Source organism: Lissotriton vulgaris, chromosome 2_2, assembly GCF_964263255.1.
Source record: "Lissotriton vulgaris chromosome 2_2, aLisVul1.2, whole genome shotgun sequence".
Lineage (NCBI taxonomy): Eukaryota > Metazoa > Chordata > Amphibia > Caudata > Salamandridae > Lissotriton > Lissotriton vulgaris.
Window position 1 is genome coordinate 316,320,749 of NC_141688.1, and position 15,627 is coordinate 316,336,375.

The following is a 15,627-nucleotide window of genomic DNA, read 5'->3' on the forward strand; positions in this document are numbered from 1 at the left end:
GTGTCTTACGGTCCATTTCTAGAATATATCTGGTTTCTAATGCTCTCAAGAGACCCACCCTATTGCCACCTCTCCTCAGGGGACCCACTGTATCAATGGCAAAATATCTAGGGAGTCCACTGTTGTTATTGTGGAACTCCTTAAAATGCCTGGCAACTGGGTACGTGGTGTCATTTGTGTTGATTGCCCTTATGTGCTGGAGTATCTTCTTGTGAATCTGCAATTTGGTACTACCAATATATTGCAGGCCACATGGACACTCCAGCACATACACCACGTACTCACTCTTGCAAGTCAGTTGTTTGTTGATCTTGCGAGGCACCGGTGAAAATGCTGTCATAAACTCAGTTTTACTGATGACATGTGAACATGCCTTGCAACTGGAACACTTTCGAAATCCCTTACTGGATGCCATCCAGTTTTTGGGAGGAATCACCTCAGGACTAGATTTAACTAAGGCATCCTGTAAAGAATAAGCCTTCCTGAAGGTGATTGCCGGTTTGTTGGGCATATGTTCCCCGATTACTGGATCAACCCGGATTAAGTTCCAGTGTTTGTTCACTATTTTCCTTAGTGCCCCATGCTGCCTGTTGTAGGTCCAAATGAGTCTGGTTGGTTGGTGTGTATTGGTATCAATGGGTTTGTGGGCTCTCTTGTGGACTAGTGACAATGCATTTGCCTTGTTAATAGCTGTATTTATTATGGCCTCACTGTACCCTCTAGCTAGAAATCTATCTTTGCTTGCTGCCTGGGCCACCTTGCACTGGTGGTTTGTGCTACAAATCCGCCTGATCCGGAGCATTTCCCCGTAGGGGATACTCCTGATCATGTGTGGTGGATGGTGGCTGTCGGCATGGAGTACCGTATTGCCCGCAGTGGGCTTTCTGTACAGTTATGTTTCCAACTTGTCCTCTTTAATCTCTACCGTGATGTCCAAGTAGTGTGCCTGTGACTGACTAATGTCTGATGTGAACGCTAGGTTAAAAGCATTACAATTCAGAGTTTCAGCAAAGTTAACTGCCTCCTCACATGTTCCTCACCAAATCAAAAATATATCATCGATGTACCTATACCATCGTATGATATGACTGTTGCAGATGTCACGGTGGTCACCAAAGAGGACCTGCCTCTCCCAGTAGCCCATGTGCAACAGGCGTAACTGGGAGAGAAACAGGCCCCCATGGCGACACCCCTGACCTGCTGATAGTGTTGATTGAGGAACATAAAATAGTTATTGTTTAGGCAAAAATTGGTCATACATAACAACATTTTGTTGTGTTCTAACATTTCAATCGGACTTTGGACCAGATAAAATTGAATAGCTCTCATCCCATCTGCATGCACAATACTGGTATATAACGATGATTGGGGGATATATATATATATATATATATATATATATATCCCAATCCAGCCGGTAGCCGTGCCATAGATACAAGCACAGAACCCAGCGCGTAGACGCAAAAATACGCCAGAGCCAGTCTTTGGTTCTTCGCTGATTTATTAAACTATAAAGTGCAGGGTGAAAATGCCGAACAGACGCGTTTGACAAAGCGTCCTTGCTCACTGTATACATATATATAGAATTTTATTTTTAAAAAAAGGTCTTGGTTAACACTAGACCTAATTTGAGGCCCAATTCTTGAAGATAATCACGAAAGTACACCCAATGGAAAATGTCCTACCATTAGTGCAGAATTATGGCTTTCATGAATTTACAGTAGAGAGCAATGAAATGGTACTGCCAAAAAATGTTGGTATACTGCATTTTAGCATAAGCAAATATACATGTGTAGATTTGCTCATTCAAAAATCTGCTAAGTGTTTACATGTTCGTTCACTTATCCTCCAATTAGCAGTATGGAAAAAGATAAGAGAACAGGGGTGTAAAACATGCAAATTAGTATGTTTGCATAGACACAAAAGGGCATTCCAACACTGGAACTATTGCTTACCGTTATTTCCAGACTCGGCATGAAGGTCTGCGAAAATTTGCCAAATAAGTGAACTGCTAGTATTCAAACCCTACTATGGTATGAGCTCTGGCATAATCAGAGAGGCTATTATTCAAGCTCCTATATAATGACCACGTGGCACCAATGGGACAAGTGGATTTGTTTACAAGACAAGTAGATTTCTGAAGCAAACTGTTCCTTTTACAAGTTGATATTTTATAGATTTCTACAGCCTGTCCAAGCAATGTTTTTTATTCGGCAACCTTTGAGTTTGCAGTGAAGAGGGCTCAGTCTGCGGTTTACGTGTGTGACCCAGTCACTGTCTCGGTCTGCTAGGCTTTGCTGCCAACTCGGGAGAGAAGGGTAGGGTAAAGGTGGTCTGCCAACGCTGCAAAACCAGCAGCTGGGCAGGCTTATGGTCAGTTTAGCACAAGGAAATGAATTGGAGGAGTTCACTGTGTGCAAGGAAAGCACCCAAAGAGCAGAAACGACTAGAAGAGAAACACGCAGCCAATAAATTACATCCCGGAGAGATGAAAAAGGAAATTCTTTATAACCACCAAGACTACACAGCCATCAATGATTGCACTTTATATCCTTTATTAGGAGGCCTGGATTGAAGAACCAGTGTTCTGTGTCCTCCTTCAGAAGGTGTTTGCTGCGTATAGTATTCCAGAAGGGCATCTGGTGTTGAAGTTGGAGAAGACATTGCTGATCATCAAGGCCATCATGCACTGGAGACAGCAAACAGATGACATACAGAGCTGCAGGTTTAACACACACTAGAATAGCCTCTGTTCCAGAAGAGGCAGGCAGGCAAATGTCCATCCTTACAGACTCTATATATGGTAGACTGTAGCAAGATCCCAATAGGCCATACTCCATGAGGTACACACTGGGCGTTTATAGCAGACCGGGAGGGAGAGGACAGGGAGGTAGAGATGTGGTAAGATATAGGAGGATGAGGTCCAGAGTTATATGCATTGCGCTCCTGGGCATCAGATGCAGATATCATGGGTTATCTGATGAGGCCACTCTAATTGGAAAATGTAGCTTGGGGCACACTGGCTTAGCTGATATCCGTGGCAGAGGTAAAATTGGTTATTTGCAGAGTGTCTAGTGGCCCCTGGCCCTGATGACTATTCACCATATGCTAACTTGCTGGTACGTCATCCCTTTTCATGTATGAAGCACTAGCTTTAAAAATGCTATTCCCAAGTCTGAATGAGGCAATAATTGTTACTCTGCTTAAGACAGGTTAAAACATCTAATAGCGCATCGGATAAATAGTTGTCAAAATAAAAGCTAATAATCTGTTTACTTGTCTGTCTGGCTTAGTTATACTGGCCCTGGGGGCTCTGTCCCTGCTCAGTCGTCGTACAATTCACACACATTTCTACTACTGCATTAACTGCGCCAGAATCTGAGCGCAGCCAAAGCTTTCCTTGACACAGCTTCAGATAGAATCACTATTATATTCTGTGCCCACACACAGAATCTACAGCTCTGTTTCCATCCCAATTCTAGTTTCTCATGGTACCCACCAGAGCTGTCCTCACTGCATTAATCTTTGAGAAAGATCTTGGAACGCTGGCCTACACACTACAGGAGTGTAAGTTGTTCAGGGAAGTAAAGATTCGAGGTTGGAAATTTCTGTTGTCACTCTACATGGTTGACATCCTTTTGTTTACAAAAGGACGCCATGACAACTTTTCATCCACTCTCTCCAAGATTATTCGATTCAGACTAGTGTCTGGGCTTCAGATTAATGTGATATGATCAGAACTGTTCCCACTGACATAGGACACCGGTCAATCTGAATGTGAATACCACCCCCAATGGCCTTTGGGCTGTTGCTTTCCTTTAATAGAAGCCTCTTGACAACTGGCGAGCTGTGGTTGGTGTATATGAACAACACCTTTTCTGACAGGCAATTTCTATTGCTGGCCCAATTCAAGATACGTGGTAAAGTTTTGGCCTATTTCATTTTCTCTATTTAAAGGTACTTGGCTTCATTGCTGGGTGTCACCCCTATTCCCTTAGTAGGCTCGGTCACAATACCATTTAGTCTCCCACTCTATCGAATTGTGCTAACAGGCTAAATTATATCATGAAGCCTTCGTCTTAAACCTGTACACCATGCTGGAGAAGGTGCCACTGAGTCGGGGACTCTATGCTGTCCTACTGGAAGGCAGCGTTTGTGGAAGGTGGCATTCATGGCTGGTCAGAGGCTGGATTCATCCCTGCTTATTTACGTGTGAAGGCGACACATGCCCGATCAGCATATACCCCGCTCCAACAATCTTATTAGCTAGGAAATAGGCTGCAAGGACCTGGATAGGGATGGCGGAGACGGACAACATCAGTTTGATTCAATGATCCGGTGTACTCATGTGAGAGGATGAGGCTATTTAGTAACTGTTGCTATCAACTCAACCTGAGACCTCCGGTACCCCTTGGAAGCTACCACATTCAACCACTCCTAGAACTCGCACCAGTTTTCTAACTTACTAACATGCTGCTTTTATTTGTCGTAAGACACTGCTCTGATTTTGTAAACAACGCTTTTAGACTGGTAAAGTTTTCACTTAGTTTGTATTAAGATTATTGTGGAAAAACTAATTTAAATTGTTAGGCAGAGGTTTCATTGCGATTGGAAGGGAACACATTCAAAGAAGGCCCATGGCATGCATAGGGCAGCAGAACATGGCATCTTAGAGGAGCTACGGGGGGATAAGGGGTCTCAAAACAGAACGAGGCATTGCATGCCTTGAATTTCGGCTGGCAGCATAGAATCAATGTCACAACTCATATACAAGAGTAATAAAGTAATTTGCACCCATGGCAGACATCTTACATTGTAACCACAATTCCAAAGTATCTACCATTTCCATAGTTCAGATGAGATTGTCAAGGGAACATAGAGGCTACCATTGCTGTCTAAGGAATAACAAGCTAGAGCCAACCAAAGCACAGAGCGGGATGGCTGGGCAGCCACAGAAATGTAGGAACACAACTAGACTTTGCTAATGCTTTCAATGTTTGTTACAGAACCGAGGACAGTCCTGTGATGGTACAAGCTGATGGTATAAAAAATGCCTATGTACAGCAAATGTAATCCATTAAGTAATTGGTCCAGTCTTCTTCAATGAAATTATAAGTAATGCTGCCTACCTGCAGCAGGGCGGGTTAGCTCAGTGCTTCGTGAACTAAGGAAAACAGTACAAACAGCTCTGTACAGGCCAACAAGAGCTTTTGCTTTAATGTGAAATATTCTAATTATGTTTCAGGAAATAAGAAAAAAATATTCTACAAAGAGTTTGGGAACATATGTTCAGCCAACGCAATGCAGCCGGACCATGCGTACTGTAGCGCTACCGCAAATGGTGGTGAAATTAAGGTCATAAAAAGGTAGAAATAATTCTTACCACAATAGGTGCTGGAACTCAGTACTATTTGGACGGTGATGCTCTTAAACCCTAACATCATGGAACTACAGCACAAGAATGGAGCTTTACACCTCCAATGAGACAATCTAGGTACCCATACAGGCAACGCATATACCCTGCCAACACTAAAAAGAAGGCGCTACATGAAATATGATGTTCGAGAATTGTATGAATATGGTCATTCAAAAAAAAGGAGCTATTCACCTACATGAAGAAACCAGTTACTATATAGCCCCATGAGGCCCATCGGTGGCAAAGCATTACCATGTCAATGCTATCAGTAGAGACTAAAAGGAATACAGTGTCATGTCTCAACCATCTGACCTGTGAGGATCTTTAGACCTATGTGGGCCCACGAAGAGAGACCACTGTATCCACTACCCAGCCACCGAACACACAATCTTAGATATAGCAGACCGCCAGACTGAAGGAGACAACAGCGGATAAAGCTAACTTGTGACAACTGAAGGCCTTAAATAAGAACACTACATGGATAAAAAAATAAAGGAATGAAAATCACAAATATGTGAATTTGAAATTTGACGTGTCAATAATATAAACAAATGTACAACCTCGATATAAACAGACATGTGATAAGTGCATGTTTTCACCAAAACATTACTAAGAATTAGAAACTCCAGATAATTTAAAACAAAAGGTTACAATATTAGGCATGGGTTTATAGGCATGCCAAGGACTCTGCGAACCACAGAATCACAAACATCTCAAGGTATAAGAACAAGGCTTTTATGCAGCAATTCCTACAAAACAAATAAGAGCGATTACCAGACATGGTACATAACAATACAGCCTTTTGTCCTAGGATAACACTATACCCAACAGCACTTTCTACACTTATTGTGCAAATATTACTAGGCTGTTCTTCACCTCAGACTACTCGTGACAGGAGACCACAACCTTCAGTTCAAACAAAGTTTATTTAGACCATGTGGTACTTAAACCACAACTCATACATTGTCGTTTAAAACGTTTAAACATTATAAAATCTTATTCCGAACATTAAAAATCATATTTTCCTTAAAACTTAATTCCGAACAATAATATTTCATTTTAGATCGCGATACGCTTTTCTGCACTTAAGCCTCTAATGAAGTAGGGAACTTATATACACCCTGCAAATATTTCCCCAATGGCTATCGCGATATCTAGATTTTCCATACACGGAAGAAGCTCCCACGCTTGCAAACGCATCTTTACATCGTACTTTTAAAAGATCGGGGAAGAAATAATTTACGTGAATTTAAACATTTTCGACAACCCAATAAAATGTGTAGAATGTTCCATTTCATCCCCATCTTACACATGCATTTACCATCGGATTGCATCAGTTCAGATTTTATTGCACTATTTGTTACAGCTGGATTAATACCAATTCTTATCCTAAGAACTTCCATTCTTAACCATCGATTTGGTAACATGTCCAAGTAAGGATAGCTTATGTCTTTCTCCCAGCTATTGCTCATACATTTTACAGTCTTTCTTACTCAGATACTCTTGGTCTATTGCTCTAAACAATTATTTTCCCTGCATTTTAGGAACACTCTTTTTACATGGATTTGTAATGTCTTCAGATCTATTTTCACCTTCAGGTGGTCACAAATGGACTGAAGTTTGCTTCTTGCCCATTTTAGCTCACTAACTTGAATTTCTTTCATAAACCATTGAGATACCTTTTTGACCTTACAGAGTCCTAAACGATTCCAAAATCGTAGTAAACTTTGTTGCACCTGAACATTCCACGCTGTCAGGCCTGATTCCAGTCTAATTGCCTGGATCATTGGCGAGCTTGAAAGGGAAAATAAGGATTTTAAACATTTCCCTTCCTCTTTATCCCAGGAGCTTTTAGCATCGATACAAAAAAATGTCCAAACCGTTTTGGAGTTGCGGGGGAATACTTGCTTTATAGGCCGTCAATAGGGGTTTATGGGACATATCTCCATAACTACGATTAAATCTTTTCAGCCCACATTCCGCCAGTTGTCCAAATAATACAGCAAAGGTAGCGGTGGTTTTAACAATCGCACCTACAATTCAACAGAGAATTTCCAGATTGTAATAGTTGTTTCCAAACACATTTCTATTCTTATAGTTCTGGTGCCCCTCAATGTAACAGTAACATCCCACTACCACGGGTGTTGGATTAACGAGAGTTCCAGGGGACTCGTCATCAAGTACTTCTAAAACTAGTTGTAACATAGATGTGAGGATGGCGAAAAGGCAGTCAAACATAGGCAGAGAGTCTTAATCCCCCATAGCCTATTTATTAATACCGCCCGTTGTGCTTTTAATTTCTGTGCCTCAAGGTGCATACCCCACTTCAAAGAATTTGTAAACCATATTCCAAGGTATTTGTATTCATTTACAATATCTAATTTAGTTTGGCCCAAGTACCAATTGCGCTTCGTATTCCTCTTCCCAAAGCACAATATTTTTGTTTTGTCCATGTTTACTGTCAATCGTTTTGCCGTACAGAATGCACTGAAGGTATTCAACTTTCTTTGTAGACCCACCTCGGTTTGGTCCAATATTACTAGATCGTCGACATACAGCAAACAGGACAAGTGCATTACATTTACTTTTGGGCTTGCGCCTCTGGCAGACCCCAAGGTAAGGGACAGATCTGCTAGGAATATGGCAAAAAGGTGCGGAGCCGAAACACAACCTTGCCTAAGGACATTATTTATCACTATTTCAGGTGTTAGGCCGCCAGATGTATCTTTAATTACTTGTGCCCAATTATGACTATGCAGCTCCTGGATTACCATCAAAAGATTAGACGGAACCTCATAGTTTCTCATGGTATCCACAGACACTCCCTATCCACAAAGTGAAATGCTGCACGAAAGTCCTCGAAGCAGTGATATAGCTCGCCCAGCTGCTCCATGGACTTCCGTGCCACAGCACACAAGGCAAAGCAGTGGTCAATAGTAGAGTGTCCTTCCTTGAAGCCTCCCTGTTCGATTGGGACTATCGACTGCCGCCCCACCCACTCCTTTAATCTACCAAGGATTGTTTTTGAGAAAACCTTTTCTCCAATGTCCAGCAAGTTGATTAGCCTATAGTTCATTGGGTCCTTCCTATCGCCCTTTTTATGTAACGGCCTAATTATTGACTCTCTCAGGTTTTAGGGATAACAGCCCGAGTCTAAAATGGCCATGAACATATGTGATAGAAAACCTGCACACCAATCCATTTGAGTTTTAATTAGAATGGCAGGTAGGTTATCTGGTCCTGCTGAACGAGAGAAATTCAGCTTCTTTTACTTTCTCTATATTAAAGGCTGGTTTTAACTCTTCTGAGGAGACTGTCCAAATTGATTGTTTCCTTATTTATTTCCAGGTTCCTATTACCTTTGTATAAATTACCCAGGTAGTTTACCCATGCCACCTCTTCCACCGCACAGCTCATATTTCCCAGTGTCCTTCCTGCGGCATCCTGTATCAACCTCCAGAAACCTTTTATATTTTTAGTTTCTATTGTGTCTAGTAGGTTTCCCCAACATTTTTCTTTAACAATCCTTTTCTGCTTCCTTACTAGGGATTTATATTCTTTCTTCAAGTTGAGCTGGATCTCTAAGTCGCCAACTTCATGTTGTATCCTCTGACATCGCTCTATTTTCCGAATGGCTCTTTTTTATTCCTGCAGGTAAGATTAAACCACTTGGGTTGCCTTCCTTGGCTATGTTGTTCTTTTACCTTAGCCTGTTTCTTACCGTTTAAATGCACTCTAAGGCATTGAACCGCCTGTACGATTTTGTCCACGTACCATATTACCTGCTGTCCTTCAATACTATCCTTCGTTAAGTTTTGTTGAAAGCTTACTAATTTCACAATATATTCTTCCATCACTTTTGTAGACAATCGCTTGGGATATTCCACATTTTGGGGGATCACTCTCTCACATGGGCTTGTAGACCCCCTTAAAAAAATTGCAATACGATGCATTTTGGTCACTATCCGTGCACTTGATTATCCAGAACTTTTTTACCATTACATAGTTCCAAGCCTGCACAAAAATATAGTCTATAGGGCAATGTTGTTTTCCTACTCTAAAAGTCTGTGTGGCTGGGCAGTCTGGGCCCAACCTGCAACGTCCCTAATGCTTCATCCTGGAAATTTTGCTGACCCTATATTATAAGAGCTCAAAATTTCCTCGAACCAGTGATCTATCTTTTCATAATTTAGTTTGTGGTTAAAATAGCCCATTATCACTATTACATCTGTTCCATACATTTCATTTAAATTAATTATATCGTTTTTAAAAAGCCCCATTTCTGTATCATATTCGTTTTGAGAACTCCATTGAATATATACAGTTATAAGGATCAGATACTCCTCTTTCCCTTCGCTACTCGACAGGAATACCTTACAAACCAACAACCATTTACATGCTGTGCTGATTAACTTAAGCCTTTTTCACTAGCCTGGTTGAGGTGAGAGTCATAATCCCACCCGAAGGGAGACCAAATGTTTTTATTTTACTGGCTGGTTTATGAATTTGAACAAATCCTTCAACCACAGGGGTGTTGCGGCATAGCCATGTTTCCTACAAACAATATCAACGTACTTTGCAACGTGGTTTAAACTATCTAACTTTGTATGTCCTCCCAATCTATTTATGTTCCATGATATTATTCTCAGGCTATGCGACAACTCAGTGTCTTAATCAATTTCACTAAGGAGACCACAACCTATATTTTAACCTTACAGTGCACTAGCAAGATGAAATCCCGAGGAGCAAAAGCCATAAGATTCGGAGCAAAAGGTGCTCTCAATTTGAATATGCTACAGAACTGGGAAGCAGACGCTGCCCTGGGACGATAAATCATCTGTTAAATTCAGAACACTAACCTCACTCTCGATTAACCTAATTGCATTGCAGGTAAGGGAGACTTCACTCTATCATTTAATTACTTCTCAGGAGCTAAGAAATCAAAATATAACAAAAGAGAGAGAGCGCACTCAGCAATCTGGTTGATAGGTGTGCAAGTCTCCTTGCTACTGAATACATTACTCAACATGGAGGCCTTCTTGAACCAAACTGATGGAGGCATCTTTTATGGTTTATATTGGAAACCTTCATATCCTTTGGTAGCGGAGAGTGGGTCAAGGCATCACACACTGCTGGAATATACAAGCACACTCAGAGTAGACCTTGGAATGCAGAAACTGTGTTCTGAGGGAAACAGCACCAGGAAGCTTAATCCTTAAACATTTTTACAACGTCTTGTATCTGATCTGCAGTAAGTAGCAGAGCCTCTGGCTGGGGTTGTCATCTTAAAGTTAGGAAGTCACAACTTGGGAAAGTTACAACTTAGTTAGTTAATCATATTCATTGCTGGACCTGCTGTTTCAGATGTACAAGGCTTTAACGCCTTACGTACTATATGTTTTAAGCAAAACAAAACAAAAAAGATGAATGTTTATAATTTTTTTGTACTATGTATGTACAGTGAAGCTGTATACGTTACAGGAGTATGAACCATTAGCAAGTCAGCTACAAAGGCCTAATAACCCATAGCTACAGCCAGCTTTATCTTCAATCTGTTCTTTAACCGTTTTATACAAATTATGCATTATTTAACAGAGCTTCTGGATTGAAAAGTTTACATCTGGCGTTATAATGCGTTTATCTGTTTCTCGTTGAGGAACATTACCTCTTTCTCTAGAGAAGAGCAACAGGGGAAAACAAAAATTACTCTCGGCCTCTGACAATACAAAACTCAGTACATCTCATCCTTTCACTGGGAGAATATGTAACCACTTACTCCACCAGATGGAGAGTGCAAAGGGGCCTTAGCATGATTAAGGAAAACTCAATAAAAATTGCTTCTGAGTAGACTCTATAACTAGTGGTCCAACTGTGCCTCCAGTGGATGGGGCTTCTATCACGCCTAGGTGGGTGCCACAAATTAGTTAGTGGTGGTTTAACTGTGCCCCCAAAGGTTAGGCTTCTGGTGTTCTAGGGTGGACATGATACAGTGGATCACTGGCAATTTAACAGGGCCTCCATAGTTAATGCCTCCTATTGCACTTACTTGTGGTTTACTTGTGCAAACCATCCATTGCATGGGTCTCCTATTTCTCCTGGTAAACATCATGTAGTGGTTACTGGCGATTCAAGAGTGCCTCCACAGGTTGAACTTCAACCACAGCCCTTTGGGCAATGTCATGCAAACTTGGGAACTCGCCCATATAGAATTAGGGGTGCTACAGTGCCAGCATTCAGATCAGCAAAAAAGACCTGGGCTCTCCAAAACTGACACGACGTCGAATGACACACGACTGTAAACATTGCCTAAAAAACTATTTCTCACATCTCTTGAACAACTCTTAACACATACAGCAGCGCTACATCCTCTGCTGAGACATGTATGGAACAACCCATTGCACAAATATTTATTTCTCCAATCAAGTAGAGGTTTCCAATGACTAGCTTCCGTACCCTAGAAGTATTCTCAGGAGGGGAGTTAAGCCAGTACATCAATCAGAGGGTCTGTGCTCATTAAAGACAACACCATTACTACACTCAAACCCTAAGCGACAGCCATTTAAACCAATGACAGGGCCTCATGCTAACAAATAGACACACACTGTCTTGAAATACAGGGCCTGAAACATGACCATCTACTCCCACTTCCAGATCTAGCAAAAGTCACAAGGATATCAAACATTTGTTTGGCTCTGCTCTGCCTACCACTGTGCGTGTCAAAAGTGAAACAGGAAACAAAAGTGTCAGCAGTGGCCAGAGCAGGAGTCAAAGTTGAGTCACTGAAGCGAAGGACTGCAGAAGTCTGAGAGAAAGTGTGTGAGTTGGGCGAAGAATCCCCCAAAGAGCTGAGAAGATCAATAACTCAATCCAGACCCAAGACAATTAGGAGCCTCACTCATCTCAGAGAGATGGTTGTAGCATGTGCATGTATTTGTTTAAGCCTGTGTGTACGTAGATGTATACATTTATATGTGACCGTTTGTCTTACATGGTCTTTCTCACTTAAATTGTTGCTCCCTAAAAACTATGCATGGTGTCAAGTACCAACAAAGGGATATGTTATGCATCATCATTCCGGGTTCATCTAAGGGACAACTTTGTCCATCCTGGTACAATAACGAACATCTCTGATGTATTTTGGGCATTCTTTGTCTAGCAATCATTATCATAGCGTGATCATGACTGGCCTAATTGTGTCCATCCCTGACATAATAGTGGCTGCACTTGCATCATATTGGCCACGAGTGACATATTGTGGGAATCCTGCCCATTACGGTACACATGCTTGGCAAAATAGTGTAGTTTAATGGTGAGCATTATTGACATATAGGTTTATTTGGCATCAGGGTGATTATCCATATGATGCGACTTTAATGCCTTGGCATTTGAAGCAGAATCTACCCATGTGAGGCATTTGTGCAACTGAGTAACTGATTAAAGTGACAAGCTGATAAACGGGGACTGTTTATTTACTGCACATGAAAATGGGTATTTTCAACGCAAAAGTTCTATTGTTCAGAATCAATTAATCTTTGGGAAATTAAATGTGTTACTGATAATTCTGAATGGTTGCGTACTTGTGTAAAACGGATTACAATACTATTGAGCAGTGACTAATTTCTAATAACCCTGGATGAATTTCCGTGAGACCTCAGTTTTGAAAAGATTGTACACCACTTAACTATAGACTACTCAATGCAACACAGGATCACACAAGTGGTAGCAATATGCTATACAAATGACGATAAACCGGACTTGGCATTCCCTTTCAGACAATGTCAAAATAGATTTAATAAAATACATAAAGGAAGCTAGTCATGGATGTAAAAGTCTTATTAGATGTCGGGGCTGGCAAAATTAGGCTAGCTGGGTTGACGACGAAACTGCTTGGTGAAGGGTACAAGCAACAGCTTGCCTGCTGATGCAAACCCCAATGACCCCAACTTGTTTACTGAAGAGAGTGTGTGGCACTGTTTGCAGGCTTGGCACACTAGGGAAGGTACTGAGCTCTGTTTGCTGGGTAGTGCTTATGCTACTGATGGCTGGTGTAGACACAAGACATCTAGCTCTGAGTGGGAGGGGCAGACCTCTCTCTGAATGCTGGGGAGACACGATGTCCTTGCTTGGTTGCTGGAAAGGGGCCGTGCCTGATAACAATGGGGGCTTATTTGCTGGGGCGGGCAGATCCTCTGCATGCTGAGGAGGCACAATTTTCCCCAGAGAGCAAGGTCTATGGGTCTACCTATGGGGAGAGCATATGCTGGGACTGTAGCTCTGGCTGCTCCCCATGGATGCCATACGTCTGTGCTTGCTGTGGCGGGCACTGGCCTCTCGTGCTGGCCATGGCACCTGCTGCTGGTTCCAGATGTGGACGTAGACATCTGGCTGGGGTGTGAGAGGGGCATGCCTATCTCTCTGTGAATGCTGGGGAGACACTATGCCCCTTACTGGGGACTGGAAAGGACCATGGCTCTTGCATGCGTGCTAAGAATGGGGGCTTACTTGATGGGGTTTTCAGGCCTCTGCTTGGTGTGGAGGGCAAAATCCCCCCAGAGAGCAGGGTCTAGGCCTATGTCTATGGAGAGCATCTGCAGCTTGCTGGAGCATGGGGGGCAGCTCTGGCTGCTCCCTAGATATGCCACGTCTGTGCCTGCTGTGGAGGGCACTGGCCCCTCTTGCTGGCCATAGCTCCTGCTGCTGGTTCCAGGGTCTAGGCCTCTGCCTATGGAGGGAGCATGTGCAGCTTGCTGGGGGCATGGGGTGCAGCTCTGGTGCTCCCCAGTGATGCCACGTCTGTGCTTGCTGTGGGGGGCACTGCCCCCCCCCCAACCCCCCAGAGGGCAGAGTGTAGGCCTCTGCCTATGGAGGGAGCATGTGCAGCCTGCCGGGGCAGCTCTGGTGCTCCCCACGGATGGCACACGTCTGTGGGGGGCACTGCCCCCCCATTGCTAGCCATAGCTCCTGCTGCTGGTTCCAGGGTCTAGGCCTCTGCCTATGGAGGGAGCATGTGCAGCTTGCTGGGGCAGCTCTGGTGCTCCCCACGGATGGCACACGTCTGTGGGGGCACTGCCCCTCTTGCTAGCCATGGCTCCCGCTGCTGGTTCCAGGGTCTAGGCCTCTGCCCATGGACAGGGTATATGCTGGGACTTTAGCTCTGGTGCTCCCCAGGAATGGCACTCCTCTGCACTGGCTGGAGGGGGGCACTGGCCCCTGTTGCTGGCCATGGCCCCCGCTGCTGGACGCACACATCTGTCCGAAGGGTCAGGAGGGGCCGGCCTGTCTGCTGGCACTGCGGGCCTCGAGGGGCAGTGGGGGGGCGCCGGTGCTCGCAGCTGGGGGAGGGTTGGGGGGGGTCAGTGGCAGGGGGGCAGACACCCGCAGGGGCCCTGGCGGGGGCACAGCGCTTCGCCAGGATTGGGGGCGAGAGCCAGGACTAGGGGGGGCTCCGCGGGTCCCCCGGGGCTGAGAGGGGGGCATGGGGGGTCTTACCTGCGCCTCTCCCGCTCCTGGGGGGGTGGGGCTGCTGCGTGCACTCTGTGGCCGCCTCTTTCCTGGACCCGTGAGCCCCGGAGCACCGAGAGCATCGATGGAGGGAACGCCGACAGCATCGATGGAGCGCCGAGGAACGGCTCAAACCGCAAGCTTCGCGTGCTGCTGCCTTTGCGCATGCGGCTAAAGCGGCAGCCAAGTTAAGGTCAGGCGCTTCTTCTGCTGCTTCCTTTTCAAAACAAATGACAGGGTGAATCAATGACATAGGCGTTGCCTGACTCTAACATGGCCACTCCTGTATAGACAAGTACGCGTGCGCACAACAGGAAGCGGGGCCTACAAGGTTCCACGGAGAGCGCAGAAAACATCGAGCGAGGTTTATAAAATCGAGCGCCGAACAATTGGCTCAAACACAAGATTCCGAGAGCATCGAACCTGAGGTCCCTTGCTGGTGCCAAGTGATGTTGGATGGGGCGAGAGGCGCACCACTGGGCTCAGGTTTTCCCGGTTGAGCGAGTACATATCCATTTGTGCGGGTTACTAAAATATTGAGCTATTTTAAACATTAATTTTGTGCTGTTTTTATCATACACAGGGCTAGACATTTCTGTGGGTGGGAGGCCCAGTCTGTGCTGCAGCTCTGTGCACTGTCCCTGCGCTGCCCAAGAGCTGGAGCAGACCTCCAACAACTGTGTGTGACTGAAGCTCCCACAGCAACAACC

At 44.1% G+C, this 15,627-nt stretch overlaps 1 protein-coding gene across 1 annotated transcript in view; it reads right to left on the reverse strand.

Annotated features, from left to right (window-relative positions):
- Positions 1-15,011, reverse strand: part of AMBRA1 (autophagy and beclin 1 regulator 1) — a 962,358-nt gene extending 947,347 nt beyond the window's left edge. The window contains exon 1 of the mRNA XM_086959655.1: positions 14,906-15,011. The gene's annotated coding sequence lies outside the window, so the exon portion shown is untranslated. The remainder of the gene's footprint in view (positions 1-14,905) is intronic.
- Between the last annotated feature and the right edge of the window lie 616 nt (positions 15,012-15,627).